Here is a 16,288-nt window from a genome sequence, read left to right on the forward strand (position 1 = left end):
CTGAGCGGTGCCATAAGGAGAGGGACACAGTATCATGCCAGGCCCCACGGGAGTCTGGGATGGGACAGGAGGTGGGAGGGCTGCAGTGGGGGGTTGCAAGGGGCAGGCTCTGTCCGTCGGACGCTCAGGCAGCAGGGCCAGGAGGTCAGCATCCAGACGCTGCTGTGCTGTCTGAATCCATACACAGAGCGTGACCTGAATTACAACACAAACAATAAGATACTCATTCTGTGTGTGGACTTTCCATCTTTTACAGAAATGAGACAACAGTGCCATAATAGCATGTACTGTATGCAGCCTGTCATTGTACTTTGGTCGGGGGGGTCAGGCTCTGGTGCCCCCTTGCCCAAACACTCATACACATTCTTTCATTTCATAGCAGTCACTCACTATCAAATATATCAAATCAACATGGGGTGTTTAATCGGCTCTTGGAATACTATGATAGTTTGTCAATAATCATTATTCATAATTTAGTTTTTATACTTTGGTCAGTTACAATTATAAAGTATTTACATGAGACAGTCTCACAGGCAATATGTTGTTATTTATAGGAGAGACTACGGTACTTAGATATGTCACCATTTGAGATGTAAATGCAACCAGAACTTTGATATCTTGATAGCCATTATTTGGCCAAAAATATATTTATATAAAATATACTATGGCTATTACTATGAAAAACATGATTAGTATAATGCAGCATCAACAGCACTGAAACATAAAACTATTCTCAGGTTATTTATTATTATGTATCACTAGCATATCTGATTTAGTCTGAGCAGAAGCTGTTGGATTTGAGCAGACCTAGTCTTGCTTGTTGGAAGACAACCTCATGTTACCTAACCCCAGCCCATCCCCTTCCCTCTCATAGACACAAACACAAACACATTTGCGAAATAAGTTCTGGTACTGAAAAGGGCTCCTTCAGTATGTGATGTTTATGGAGAATAAACAGACATATAATATAAGGATTATATCAGGAGTGGATTTGGATCCTTGTCCCTACAGTTAGAAAGGGAAAGTCTTGTTGATTGTTATGATATACATGGCATGTCTAAGTTAAACCATTCCTGAATTATGATGCCTAGAACAAAGCCCAGCAAACAGCATGCAAAATGCAGGCTCCTGTATCTAAGGGTAAAAGGAAAAATCCAATGTTTTTCAACCTAATCGTGATTTGCTGCTTCCGTAGGATATGGTCGATAACCATGGACAACAATTTTTTCCCTATACCTAGAAAAGAACCACAGAAGCCTTGAAAAGTAAGAAGAAAAAAATAAATGCATTTCTGAGTCTAAAATCTTATTTATTTTGTCTGCCTGTATACAAAAACAGGCAAAAATGTTCCTGGCATCACTTTCCTCCATTAAAAACCTTTTTCACACAACTGTGAAAAAAAAAATCCTGGCTAACACTTAGCATGTTACACTTTGACCAGCAGGGGGCAGCTGTTTTTTTCCCCTACCCTTTGGGGAATAGGTGAGAAATAGGCTTAGCATTAGCATGTTAACTGTTAGCCAATTACTTTCCCAGTATTTTTAATTCACCTGGTCCCTGGAGGGTAAGGGAGAATGAAACCCTGCTGGTCAAAGATGGTGCAACATTGTGAGGATTAGTATTTTTTTCATGTTACCTATCCTGGTGCACCTCAGCACTGCCAAGAAAATGTGAGAGAGAATTGGAACTCTTTTTTTTTTATCTTACCCTTCAGGGCTTCCTTAAAGAACAGAATAACTGTCAGTTTAAAACACAAGCCAATGGGCAGAGGCTTCAGTCAATGTTTTCTGTTGCTTTTGCTAAGCACAGAGAAGTCAAAATTACTGTCCATGCTAATTTAACGTATGATACAGATGCAGCAGATAGAGATTAGGTCAGAATACACTGCACTATTCCTTTAACATTCATGGATGTCCATATTGTAAGGCTTATTATTCAGAAACTACTTAGAAAACAATGCCAAACTACTGAGTCATTATTAAGCTACTGGATGTCTGGTGGGCATATACACCGATCAGGCATAACATTATGAACCTCCTTGTTTCTACACTCATTGTCCATTTTATCAGCTCCACTTACTATATAGGTGCACTTTGTAGTTCTACAATTACAGACTGTAGTCCATCTGTTTCTCTGCAGACTTTGTTAGCCCCCTTTTACCCTGTTCTTCTGTGGTCAGGACCCCCATGGACCCTCACAGAGCAGGTACTATTTGGGTGGGGTTGTTAGTGTGTGTTGCGCTGGTCTGAGTGGATCAGACACAGCAGTGCTGCTGGAGCATCTATATAGTAAGTGGAGCTGATAAAATGGACAATGAGCGTAGAAACAAGGAGGTGGTCATAATATTATGCCTGATCGGTGTAAGTTAAGTTAAGCATCTCTATTGTTGTCCAGCAGAATGAGTAGCTTATTAAATTCATTCCAATGCCCCGTGCAGGATAGATATGGACTTTTTTTTACAATGACAGGCTAGTAAAAGTTCCGTGGCATATGTTAAAAAATGTTTGGGCCATAGCCTGAGAGGCCTCCCTGTTCCACAGTCCATGAAGCCTATACAGTACGTGACATGCCAAAGTACCATTTTTACAATGCAAGAATAATAGAATGACCTATATGTCTGACTTACTGTTTTCAGCTTCAGACATGGCTGACTGAGATCCTCAAACCTCTCCGGACTTTCTCCACACACCAGTAGCTGTGTGAGCCAGACTAGCACACAGGAGAGAAAAGAGAGTCCATGATTTCTGCATGATCTCAGAGCCGTCCACTGTGCCAGTTCAATTATTCAAGGAGCACACCACCTGAATGCCTGAAAGTGTAGGCAACAAAATGTTGTTTTTGAAACTGCAGGTGTCTCCCACCTCCCTCCAGACGATATACCAACTGACATCAGCTAGACCAAGAATGACACATTCTAGACAGATGTAGTATAATGTATTTATAATTTTTGTTTTAAATTCCAACATTTAAATTAATGTAACTTGTTAATTTGTAATATTGATTGTGCGTCAAGTAGCAGGCCATGCATAATACATTTTTCTTAGCCACACAGGAATACTGAACTTTTAATCACTTTTATCACTCAAATTGCATGATAGAGGGGACAAAGTACCTTTTCCTGATGCTATGCAAAAACTGTACTTCTTATGCCAACATCACAATCTTATTTCTTTTAAAAGTAGCACATTCTACAAATTGTTAGAGATGTATGATGCATGATCAAAGGTGAATAACACCAATTTCTCAAAATCTCTATATAATTAAATGGTTAAGAAGTAAACAAAGACAGTCAGAGTGGTTTAGTGTGAAATGGTCTGTTCTAGAAAAACTTAGTCAGAACTGTTCACAATAGTGGTGATAGGAATCAGACCTCCTGAAAGGTTAATGTCTATAACAGCTCACTCACAGAAAGTTATGACATGAAATGGTTATGAATGCATTGCTTTGTGCCAGAAACAAAGTTTTGGTATAATGAGTATTTTTAAAGTCCTATTATGGTGGAAAGATACATGCAGGGTGTTGTTAGGCAAATAATCCCCCTGCCAATTGTTTTTCATATTTTCCACTATTTTACCATCATTAACATGACATATATAAACTCAGGAGACACATGAACATTCACTGGTGGTTTTGGATAGTTAATAAAATGGCCATATTTGTGTTGTAGACATGGCAACCCGTGGTTTCTATCACCACCAGTGTAAAGAAATCTGAGTTGGTATGTTTCTCTACAATGCGCCATTTCACGTCAAACCCCTCTGAATGACTTTGTTTGCATCTTAACCATTGGATTATGCACAAAATTTGAAAAAAAAATGGTAGAACTCCCCTTTAAGTAAAGACCCTTGCTGGCAAACTCTTACCTTGAACCCCCTACTCTTGACGGACAGTGAATATAGTATACTTTTAATAAAGATGCCAAATTGAGACCAACAAGTTCATTGGAGAGATGCTATAGGAGGACCACTTTTGGTACCCTCAAGTCTCAGTGGATGGTTTTTTAAAGCAGAGGTTGCCAGCACAAGACCGCAACAATGCAGCAGCGAGAAGGGGAGAGTTTGTAGCCTAATTACTGAAAGTCACTATTTTATTATTATTTTTTTGTCTAACAATATTTTTATTCAAGGTTTGATTCTTACCATTCAAATGCTCAGTTATTCTATAAGTATCAGCCTCCATTGAGTCTCTGTATGGCCTTGTGCATGTAGGTTGTTCTGTCTTTCTTTTAGCAACTGATACATTATCTTGATGTAAATATTAACGTAATACTATCATAGAACACCCACATTGATTTTATTTGCAAGAAGACAACAGCATTTTTACTACAATCTTTGGGCCATATAACTAGATGTTATTTTTTGTTCTACACCTGATGTAAGACTGTGCCAAAACCGATAGAGTTGTTTTCAGTGAAAAGGACAAGATTGTTTATATTGGTACAAATTTCTTCCAAGATTGTAGGTCAAACTCTGGAGAATAGTTTTATAACAGGATACAGGAGGAGTATGGCAATTTTGGCATGTACCATTACTTCTGATATGTGATGAATGCAGTATTATGGCCTCAATCTGATGCATTAAAGTTCATATAATATCGTGTTATATCAAATCTTATTAACAAACTGACTTCAGGCTGCAAACTCAGGGAAAACAATCCACGACAAGAATGAAAACAATCACAAGATTTAAAAAAAGCCTTATTAAATCTATAATATGCTGACAGCTACATAAAATATGGATTCCTCACCACTAGGAATGCTAATGCACCAAATCAATTTTGCATTGTATGTGAAGAAAAGCTAGCAAAGAGGCTATGAAGACTACCAATTACTTCATTTGGAAACAAAACAGTCCTCAACAACAGCAAGACACAGGCTAATCATGTGCAATGCAGCATCACCATATACCCCGCCACCTCACTCCCAACCTGGCCCCCAAAGCCCCCTTACTGGTCGATCAAAACCGTTCTGGTAAGGTTGAGAAAAAGGCTGAAAACTGCTGCTTTAAACAACCTTTTTAAACCTTAAAGAACCAATAAATGATGTAAAGATTCTGTACCAATTAAAAGTTTTTCTAATGTCCAAGCTGAGAATCACTGAGGAACCTTAGCCTTAACATCTCCCACAGAGATTTGTGATCTGGCTGTAGAACGCTATTATCCGATAGGATGTCTATACACAGCAGAATACTTCAACAGATAAGCCTTTTTTCCCAATATACTGTCTTTTTTAGGAGCCACATCTCATAAGCTTGACACCTGAAACTTTGCTCCTCATTGGAATCAACATGTGAGCGTGCAGAGTTGGCAGAGAGACGCAGCGCACGCTTTCCTCCTCTGCCAATGTCGGAAGGTTACGTTAAGCCTGACCTGAGATGGGCGTTTTCGCCTTTCAGACGTGGGTTTCATCTCCACTCCAAGCTGCAGGTCACATTTCACTCCATCCAACAAGCGCTGGCTGCCGTCCCAGGCCTGCAGCTCCAAGAACGAAAGAGTGGGAAAAAACTCCCTGTCTGTTTCTTTCTCCCATCACACCATCTGCTGTCGAGGCCGATCCCTCGTTCACAGGGGGACTGACACAGCATCCTGCCATCCTCTCCACATTCCGACAGTGCGCTCCTAACACCAGAACAACCGAGGAGCGCCTTACTCAGCCCTGCACCAGAAGAAAGTGCCTGTTTATGAACGCTGTTCTGAATGCTAATGTTTCTTTTTTATTCCATGGTGAAAACATGGCTCACGCTGTGTGAACAGAGCGCTGGCTAATATTATTGTTGGCACCGAGGCACTGTGACAAGACTGCTGACTTCCTAATGGGCTTGGCTGGGCTGCGCTCCTGTTTCAGAACAGAGACATTTTTGACTTACAGCATAAGGGTGGGCTATATTCTTAAAAAAGGGTTCTTTGGAGCAGTGCCATAGAAGAAGAACTGTTGGTTCCCTACATAAGCTTTCAGTGCATGGTTCTTTAACCTTTCTGTGGATGGTTTATCACAAATGCGCTCTTTTATAGCAACTGTTGTGGCATTGGACACTGATTAAAAAAATCCCACTCAGCCAAAATGCCTACATTTACTGCGTGTTACCAGTTTTAACTGATACTTATTTTGTGTGCTTGCAAAAGATTATTTTATGTGTAATGGAGCTTACATTAGCATTGTGGCTAATTGTAACTAAATCATCATAGTTCGCTAGAGTAGCACTTTAAACTGAAACTTTGGCGACTCCACTTAAACAAAAATAAACATGTCAGAACGGTTCTTGGGAGTGATGCGTTAATAAAAAAAACACTTGTGGTTCCTTTAAGAACCTTTCAATGGACAAAATACAGTCTTGCTTTTGATGTCCCTCAGTTGAACTATGCATTTTTTTTTTCCTTCCATAATATTGGTGGAATATATTTTGTTGAAAATGTATATGACTTAGAAAACTGGAGGTGTTTAAATGCTGTTGTCGTTGTGTAAATAGTATACATATTTTTTGATATCAAGAAAGCTGCAGTCAGTTTTATCTCCGTCTATGTGGAGTGTATGTTTCCAGGTAGCGTTCACCTGGAGGGGGTGGGTGTATGCTACCTGGAAACAAGCTAAAAGTCTTTTTCAGATTTTAAAGTGAATCACTGCATGCACGCCTAGAGAAGACAAACACCACGGACGGGGCCAGCTATGCCTTTCAATCGGCTTTTACCTTTATACAATCTAAGTATTTTATGTCTTGTACTTGATTTAAAATACAGTATGAAACATTTGTAAGAGCCATGTACAAATGTGTGTAGTTACAGCAATTGGCTATGAGGCGTATTAAGGGCCTGATTTCGAGAGAACGTTCTGATAGGCTTAGATTTGGTGACATTATAGTGGATCAGTTGTTCTGTTTCTCGTTACTGTATGTTCTCTCAACAGACCCTTTTCACACTACGATGCTGTTAAGAGGAAATAGCAACAAAGCAGGTAAAAACACATCCAGTCAGCCTTCCAGTCATTTCAAAACATGAAAGTAAGGCACTTCACAAGTTGTCTTAAGGACCTTCCCCGTATCAAAGGCAGTGATGTAGACCGATATATAAAGCAATATATACACACACACACACACACACACAACACACATCAAGAAGAATAAAGGATATAGGCTGCTCTCCCAAAATTTAACCTTGCCTGCTAAGTTAGTTAACCTGACTGGAAATTCGTGGCATATTTTAACATTAATATATATTTTAATATATTCATGTTTTTATATGTATATATAGTTTCGAATGTTGTGAATGAGGAGGTGATAGTAAGGGCCAGATCGTACAGGTCAATGTGGAAGAACGACGAACCTTACAAAGTACAGGTTTGACACAGTTACAGCTAGGAATGAAAAGAGAGCTACAGCTGTAGCGTTGCTGTACTGAGTTGGCTAATCAAAGACATCAGCTACTAGCGCTGACCAACTGCAGCTGCAGTGCTTTGATATGGCAGTCTGCTTTTGCAAAATGAGTAAATTGCTTCATATTCAAATTTTCCATTCCACCTTAAGTGATGCTGAGGTTATGTTCTTATGTTCTGGTGTACGCCATTTAAGGTGACTGAAGCATCGTTTAAGGTGGAAGAGAAATTTGAATGAGAAGCCATCTTCATTCTCCTCCTTATCCTGGCTGTTCCTTCAGTTCCAAGCCCTTTGGATGCTTTTCAATCAACAGATTCTCGAATCTTGGGCTTTGAAAGGTATTCCAAGGGAGCCGACAGAGTACAGCACTACCTATGAGCATGAATCGACCCAAGGGAGTCTTATAAACAGCGCTCCCGGCAAAGTGATGGCTGCAGGCATGAACCCTGGCATTTACTTTAAATTTTTAACCTTCTACCCTTTTGATTGACTGGATCCATTTTGATCTTAGCTTGGTCAGAATTTTATGAAATCCCAGAAATGGCTGATTTTGTTGGAGTTGTGGCGCCGAAGAACACAGCGAAATTTGTTTTGGTTCAACTGGAAAATGAAATTACCTGCCAACAGAAACCAACGGAAGTGAGAACCTGGGAATGTAAAAAAGGGTCTAGTCCTCCTGCTCCTTTCCTCTCCTCAAGTCCTCCAGGGTAGAAGAGGAACAGTAGGAAGGAACCAGTAGTAAATGTTTCTAGACACAGCCAATGTCACAAACTTTCACTGGACCAACATTGTCCTAGATAACCTGATTACAGAATTTCAGAGATTTTTTTTTCATTATATTAATAAAAATCTCAATTTCCATTCCTCTGGCGGAATGGCTGCTAGGAGGCCTGCAGAATTAGGCCACAGAAATATTCTTGTAAATGAAATTAAATTTAATGAGTGAATTTGAAGAACCTTTTTAAGGTTTAAAGATCTTCCACATGATGTAAATGTTCAATACTAGTACATGGTTTTACCTGGAACATTAAAAAGTAACATTTACTTTTAAAAGCATGCAATTTCACATCCATTTAAAAGGGATTTTCTGTAAAGCTTGTCTCAATGTTGCAACAGTTGCGATGAAATAACACATTTGTGGGTGGAGCTTGACTGTATTGATTAAAGATTTCTCCTAGAAGCATACATCAACCTTTATTTTTAATATTGTGGGTTGTGGATCGTCCTTTTAAGATAAAGGAGTTTGACAAAGTCTTGAACTCATTACTGTGGTCAGCACGTTTGACACTGAGTAATGGACTGAGTGAACTGAAGACCAGTTCAGGTGCTTGATGGTTTTTCTAAATTCACTTTAGTATTACTGGCATTATGAAATAGAGAAGGAATAATTTATTCTGTGCCAAGCTTTTCTCCTGCATTTTCTTGCCCATCTTTGTTATGACAGTCAGTCAATATGACCAGCGAAATGATTAAATCATAGCCGCTGTTTTGGCCGTTCTAAGGTTTGTGCGATTGACGGCAGAATATTGATCATTTCTAATAAGGGCTTTAATAAGACGTTCTGTTAATCTCAAACGCTTAAGCAGAGTCGCTAAACTGATGATTCATTCCCGTCTCCCCCCCCGGCACTCGCTCAGTCATTCGCTAACTAACACACACACACAGTGCATGCTTACACGTGTGTTAGCGCGCATGCTTGAAAATAGAATCCAGCAATCAATTACCTCTGTAATTTGTATGCAAATTAAGCAGGCTATTACTATTTGTTAATATTAAAATATCTTCGTGTCGGATGTGATTAATCTTGTAGCACTCTCGCTTTGCCTTCTTCTGTCTCTCTCTGTCTGTGTCTCTCTCTCTTTTGATCAGAGATCATGTTCTCTATAAGGTGTTCATAATTGAGCCAGCATCTGGAGGAGCCTGCATGCAAATAGACACAATCACACAGGTGGCTCGACCCGTTCCATTTCCCACCATTCTACAGGTGTGATAATTGCCCACTGCTGTTTGATCAGCAGATCTGTGTTTCCTGGCAGGCCGACTGAAAGCTTAATTGAAGAAATCATTACCTTTCTCCAACTAATGCCTTGTTGCAATATTCTTATACATCAATACCGATAGCAGGCCTTTTACAGCCATTGGGCAATACATTGTAGTGTAAGAACTCAAAACAGAGTGCTTATTGACACTCTGTTATGTGAGCAAAGTAAGACTGCATCATCAAGACTGTCTCAGTTATTAGCAGCTGTTTATCTCAGTTTCATCAAAGCTAATCAAGCACTAGCTTTTTGAACCGTTAAATTAAGTTAATGCTGTTAGATTTAGCTTTATTTGTTTAACAGAAGGATGTCACACCTTTATTGACACACAGGAGATAACAAACCTTCCCCTCTTTCAAAATGAACAGGTAAGCTTCCACTTTCTAACATGACCAAAAGGAGGTGGACACCCCTCCTAATTATTGAGTGCTTTAGTCACATCAATTGCGAACAGGTGTATAAAATCAAGCACATAGCCTTGCAATCACCATAGACAGAATCATGGGCACTGAAGAGCTCAGTGACTTTAAACATGGCACTGTCATAGGATGCCACCTTTGCCACAAGTCAGTTTGAGAGGTTCTTGCCCTTCTAGATCTGCCCTGGTCGACTGTAAGTACTATTATTTTGAAATGGAAGTTCCTTGAAGCAACAAAAGCTTAGCAACAAAGCAGTTGACCACACAAACTGACACAGTGGGCCATCGAGTGCTGAAGTGCGAAATGAGTACAAGTTGCCTATCCACTATTGCATTACTCACTACAGAGTTCCAAACTGCCTCTGAAAACACCAGCAGCACAGGAACTGGGTGTTGGGAGCTTCATTAAATGGGTTTCCACAGCCAAGCAGCTGCACACAAGCCTAAGATCACTACGCACAATGGCAAGCTGGAGTGGTGTAAAGCATGCTGCCACTGGACTCTGGAGCAGTGCAAATGCATAGCAATCAGAATGCATGTTTGGTGGAGGAGGGATAATGGTTTTTCAGTGTTTGGGCCCCTTAATTTCCCTGAAAGGTAATGTTAATGCTACAGCATGCAAAAACATTTTAGACAATTATATGCTTCCAATTTTGTGGCAAAAGTCTAGGGAAGGCCCTCGCCTGTTCCAGCATGGCTGCACCCTTGTGCACAAAGCGAGGTCCATAACAACATGGTTTAATCAGTTTAGTGTAAAGGAACTCCAGTGGCCTGCACAGAGCCCTGACCTTAACCCCACTGAACAACTTTTGGATGAACTGGAACGTTCACTGCGAGCCAGAAGTTCTCATCCAATGCTCTTTTGACAAAATGCTCACAGAGTCCCACAAATACACTCCAAAATTTTGGGGAAAGCCATCCCAAAGAGTGGAAGCTGCTATATTCATAAAAGAGTGTGGAAGAGTCGGGGGGTTAAATGCATATTAATGCCCATGGTTTTGGAACGGGATGTCCAACAAGCTCATATAGGTGCAGGGTTGGGATAGCTACTGAAAAATTTGTAGTTAGCTACTTTGTAGCTACTTCCCCAAAATTTAGCTACTTTTCCAGAAAAAGTAGTGGCTACTTTTTAGCTACTTTTTCGAAAAGTAGTGCACTACTTTATAGCTACTTTAAGAGCGTGATTGTCAGAATGTTTGTGTATCTCCACCTGACACACCAAACAAGCCCAACTGATAGTGTGAACAGGACACTGCATTTAATCATGTGCCAGAAAGAAACATACAATTGAAAAGCTGCAAATATACAAAAAGATCACCAAAAAGTAAGTTTAAGTGTAACCAACAATCAAACTTACACAACCAAAGGCGTGATATCCAACAAAAATTGAGACTAAAGGCAAAGTCACTCATAGCAAAACAAAAATCAACGAAAATAAACATACAAACCAAACAACTTTGTGCAAAGCAGTGTCCAGTATTGAAATAAAACTGCTCCAATTTAAACATTTCAGCAAGATGTACAGACACAACATTCAGAGTCCTTTATTAAACTGCAGCAACACTTTAGCCTCAAAATTCTGATCAGTGACTCTGGCTCTGTTTGGGGTCAGAATCAGGCCTGAATAATCTCTCCACTGCTGCAGAGCCGGGTAAAATTACATAATCCTTCTTTGCTGTAAAACCGTTATACACACAGTTCTAGCACAATTTTCACAATAAATGGTCTTAAACGCTGAAGTTAACACATAACTACGAATTCACCAACCTTTATTGCTGAAGACTGATGCACAGACTGCTGGCCACACAGCAACGCAGAAAACGAAAAGGCAAAGAAAAAGATTTAAAATGAACATTGATAATTTGGAGATGAACAGACTTATTTGCATTTATAAGCACTCAGCTGGTTTCCTCATATGTTTAATCTGCAACAACTCGAAGCTTTTCTTTCGCCAGCTTCTCGTTCCACCTTAAATGATGCAGCAGTACAATCTGGCGCCTCAGGCACCGTTTAAGGTGGAACGGGACAATTTGTACGAGAAGCTGGAGAATGAGAAGCGACTTCTGCCTTGTAAAAAGTCGAACTTAGAGATTTACAAGAAACTCGCGGAGGAGTTTCCTGACATGCGAGAAAAGCGACTATAGCTGAGCTAAAGCTTAAAGCAGAGCAAAGCAAGTCTGCGTTTTCACTTATATTTTTAGCCTATACTAGCACATCAGCACATACTGAGACATACTTACAGTCAAGATAAAACGGACATAAAATGTTGTGGCTCCCAAAGTGGCTTTTGTTGAAAGGACAAAATGGCTCTTCTTAACATTTCGGTTGCGACCCCTGAGCTAAGCCTACTAGTAAGGGGTGATCAGCGCATGGGGCCAGTGCATGACCGTTTGCTCGAACTGTCCTCGGCTCAGTCAGTTAATGACCACGTTCTATGGTTCAGATTTTGCAGGGATTGCCTGAAGCCTGTAGCGAAATTGTAGTGAACATTATCGCTATAGCTACACAAACATTTGTAGGCGCTACAGCTATTAGCTACATTTCATAAAACTGATGCGGCTACAGCTACTACCTACAAAAAATTGTAGTTAGCTACAAAAAGTAGCGCACTACTTAGCTAATGCCCCTACTCCCCCATCCCTCTGTAGGTGTGATGGTCAGGTGTTCACCTACTTTTGGCTATATAGTGTGGCTTTACCAAGTAGGAAATCTATTTAAAAGCCCATAATCACATTTTTCTAATATTTATTTTTATAAGTTTTCATAAGTTTATGTTCCAGAAACAGTCAGTCATTCATTCTTACATGACCATTTTCCAATCTCCTTTTATTCCTTACGATGACCCAGGCTGTTTTTATTAAAGCCATTACAAACCGCAGTGCAATGTGAATAACGACATGAAAACATTTGGACATGTTTTTGCATGAAAATTATAAACACCAGACACAACTCAATTTTTGGAATTCCATTTTTGATGAGCATAAAACAGAGTTTCATCCCCTCATTCAGAAGCAAAAATGCTGAGTGCTTAGCACACAGCTGGGATCTCAGTAACTCTGAGCTGCTTTTGGAGATGCAGTTCCACGTGTAATGAAACACCAAACAAACAGATGAAATGTACTTAAGATATTCTTTGCTCCTCACAAGACAGCAAACTGCAACACTGAGCAGGTTACTTTTAGTTTTGGTACTTTATGAGGGCATTTGTGTGAAGCTCAGATATTCATAGCTCAGTTTGCTCTGGATTTGGAGATTTTAGTTTTTTTGACGTTTGTAAAGCTGCTGAGACACAGCATATCCATCAGCTTGGTTGCTGTCATGCCAAGGCAAGAGACGACCGTGATTGGTCAAAGAGTTCATGTCACCTGTGAAAGTTTGCAGGTGGTGAATAAAACACTAGTGCATTTTCACTATCTGTGTGTGCAAGATATCACAAAAATTAATTAAATACAGGATGTTTTTGCAGCTTAGCATCCATATTTGGACTGGGGAGTGAATGGTTTTGAAAGAGTAACAATTGTCATCTACTACACAAACACATTTCACAGAAGTAAGGAAAATCACCCTTTAACATAGTCAAATTTTATGTAATGAGATTTTCTGTTGTTCTAATACCCACACAACGTAAACAACAGCTGCCATTTTCAAAAGGTGTTCAAAATCCAGTTACAAGGTTCTGATATGATAGTGATGATATGTAGAACTATAACTGCTTCAAAATGAGTCTTTATCTGCTTCAAGGATTCTGGAAAGGTTTTTGTCTTTCTCTCTCCTCCTCTTCACTTGTCACACCACTGGGGGTAGCCTAAAAGTGTCTTTCTAAGCAAGTGATGCATTAATTGCATGTGTAATGAGTGTTTTGACCCTGTTTAGGAGAGTCTCTGAGTGTCTCTCTCCAGGACAAGTACTATGTTTGTTCAAATGATAAGGGTCTATTTGTAGTCATAGCTCTCCTAGGTGTCACATTTATTTATTTATTTATTTATTTATTTATTTATTTGCAAAATAGACCAATTTATTTATTTATTAGCAAAATCACCTTTTGATATGGTTGAAATTAAGTTAATAAAAATTGGCTTATCCAGTATTTGCTTTAATAACTAAGTGTTAAAAAGGTGTCTCAAAATTTTCTGTGCGTGAATATATAAAGAAACCACTTTTGGTTCCCTAAAGAACAATTTTTGAAAAATACAGCTTGAAGAAACTTCACATAATATAAAGGTTCCATACCAATTTAAGGGCTCTTCCTAGAACCTTCATATTTGGTTCTTTAGGTTTTCATTCAGACATCTGTATATCCATTGAACAGTTCTTCACAGAACCAAAATTGTTTCTGACATCTTGATTTTTTTAGCGTTGTTCTGCAGAATGCAGTTATTTTTCATTTTTCTGTCTTTTTTATTTTGTTTACTACTTTAACTACTGGGGAGTCGAGCTATATGTTTTCTTGCTTTAATGAATTGAGGTCATTTATTCCTCCAGCACTAGTTCCCATAAGCTCAAATGAAAAAGGATTGTTCCTTACTCTTTAGGTACATTCTTAAAAATAAAGGTTCCTAAATGTTTTTTTGCTCGGGCATATGGTTCTAGGAAAAAATCATTCATTTATGCAATCATTAATCTTTTAAAAATTAAGGATCTTCATATTTCATTTACTGAAATAGTTCTTTAAAAGCCATCTACTGAACAGTTCTTTTAGGGAACTGAAACTGGTGGTTCAATGGCACCACTCCAAAGAACCCTTTTTGGCACCTTAATTTTTAAGAGTCTAAGTGGTCACCGATGCTCGTCCTGCAGACATGCCCTCGAGTATAGTGTAGTGGGTAACACCTGTAGACTGTGGTTCAATCCCCCACCTGGACAAACACCCTGCACTATACCAATAAGAGTCCTTGGGCAAGACTCCTAGCACTACCTTCGCCTACCTGTGTAAAATGATCACACTGTAAGTCGTTCTGGATAAGAGCGTCTGCCAAATGCTGTAAATGTGAATATTCATTACTTGGATCAGGTGTGGCCAGTTAAGTTTGGACCGAATGCTTCACTCGACTAAAGCTCGTAATTTAGAATTTCCAAACTCCAAATAGGAAAAAAACTAAGAAAATACCCTCTCAATTGGGAATTCCTCTTCATAAAGTCGTAAGGTGCTTTGATGTCATATCAATATAGCTGTACACACATATGCAAAAGTTTGAACACCCCCAGTCAAATATTTTGTAGATTTTGGAAGTGAAAATAAGTTAGCACATTCTCTACAGACAGCAAAGTAAAATATAACATTTTTCTGTACATTTTAGTCCACAATTTCTATTTACTGTATTTGCTACATTTAACATGGTTTAATATATCAGAAGAAATAAAACATTTTGCAGAGGTCCCTTTTTTCAATATGTTTATTTATTTATTTTTTTTTACAGTTCAACAAATAAAAAAATGACTGCACAATAAAATGTGCAGAAGTGTGTTCTCTGAGGGTGTGTGAACTTATTTCCACTTCAACAATTCAACAACTAGCGGTGCCCAAACTTTTGCATAAAGCTGTACATCCTTAATTTTAAAGTCATCACATCCATTTTTCCCATTGTGCAGCTTGAAGGTAGAGGTATAAATCATTTGACATCAAACCAAAAGATGCAGACAAGTCATTCAGATGAAAAGGCACAACTGATTGGGCAGTTTTATGACATACATTTGGGATATTATTCCACAAACTTTCTGAAGCAAACAGGCCTAACTGAGCTTGCCGGTTTTAAGCATGTCTTTATTTATGTATATCTTTATGATATTCTAAAACCAATAACCCATGAGAGGTTGTGCATTTCTGCTTTTATAAAATGTCAAAAACTTGGCACATTATTACATAAGATAACGGATGTGCGGGGATGATATATGGAGTATTTTATAATGGTTTTGAATATGCCTCAGCCACAATTTAAAACTGTAACTATTCATTCCATAATCACCAACTCAGAGCTCGGGAAAAGATGTTCATATCAAAACAACATCAGAAATTCATCCACTGCACTTAGTAAAAAAAGTATGCAGAAAGGCAATGACAGTTCATTCTGCATTTGGTCTGTACATCACAGATTGTTTGGAAGCAAACCAAGACTGACCTCCTTAAACATCAAGTAAACTGTAACCATAACAGCAAATTAAATATGAATTTTCAAAGGCTTCAAATACACACAACAGATACAAAAATGTAATATATAGTAAAGAACCCAAGATACCAAGACACACACACACACACACACACACACACACACACACACATCTTCTGGATTACTTTATAGCAATAATGGTACAGTGTATCAAAAAATATAATTTGCTAATTTGGCTAACTATTAGAGTAACTAAATTGTTGCATGCAACTGCGCTTTTGAATTGAAGCAAGTGAAGCAAGTCACAAGATTATTGATGGAACTCCATTGACTCCATGCTCTATCCCACAAATGCATTCTCTT

The sequence above is a fragment of the Colossoma macropomum genome, unplaced genomic scaffold (assembly GCF_904425465.1).
Source record: "Colossoma macropomum unplaced genomic scaffold, Colossoma_macropomum, whole genome shotgun sequence".
Taxonomy (NCBI): Eukaryota; Metazoa; Chordata; class Actinopteri; order Characiformes; family Serrasalmidae; genus Colossoma; species Colossoma macropomum.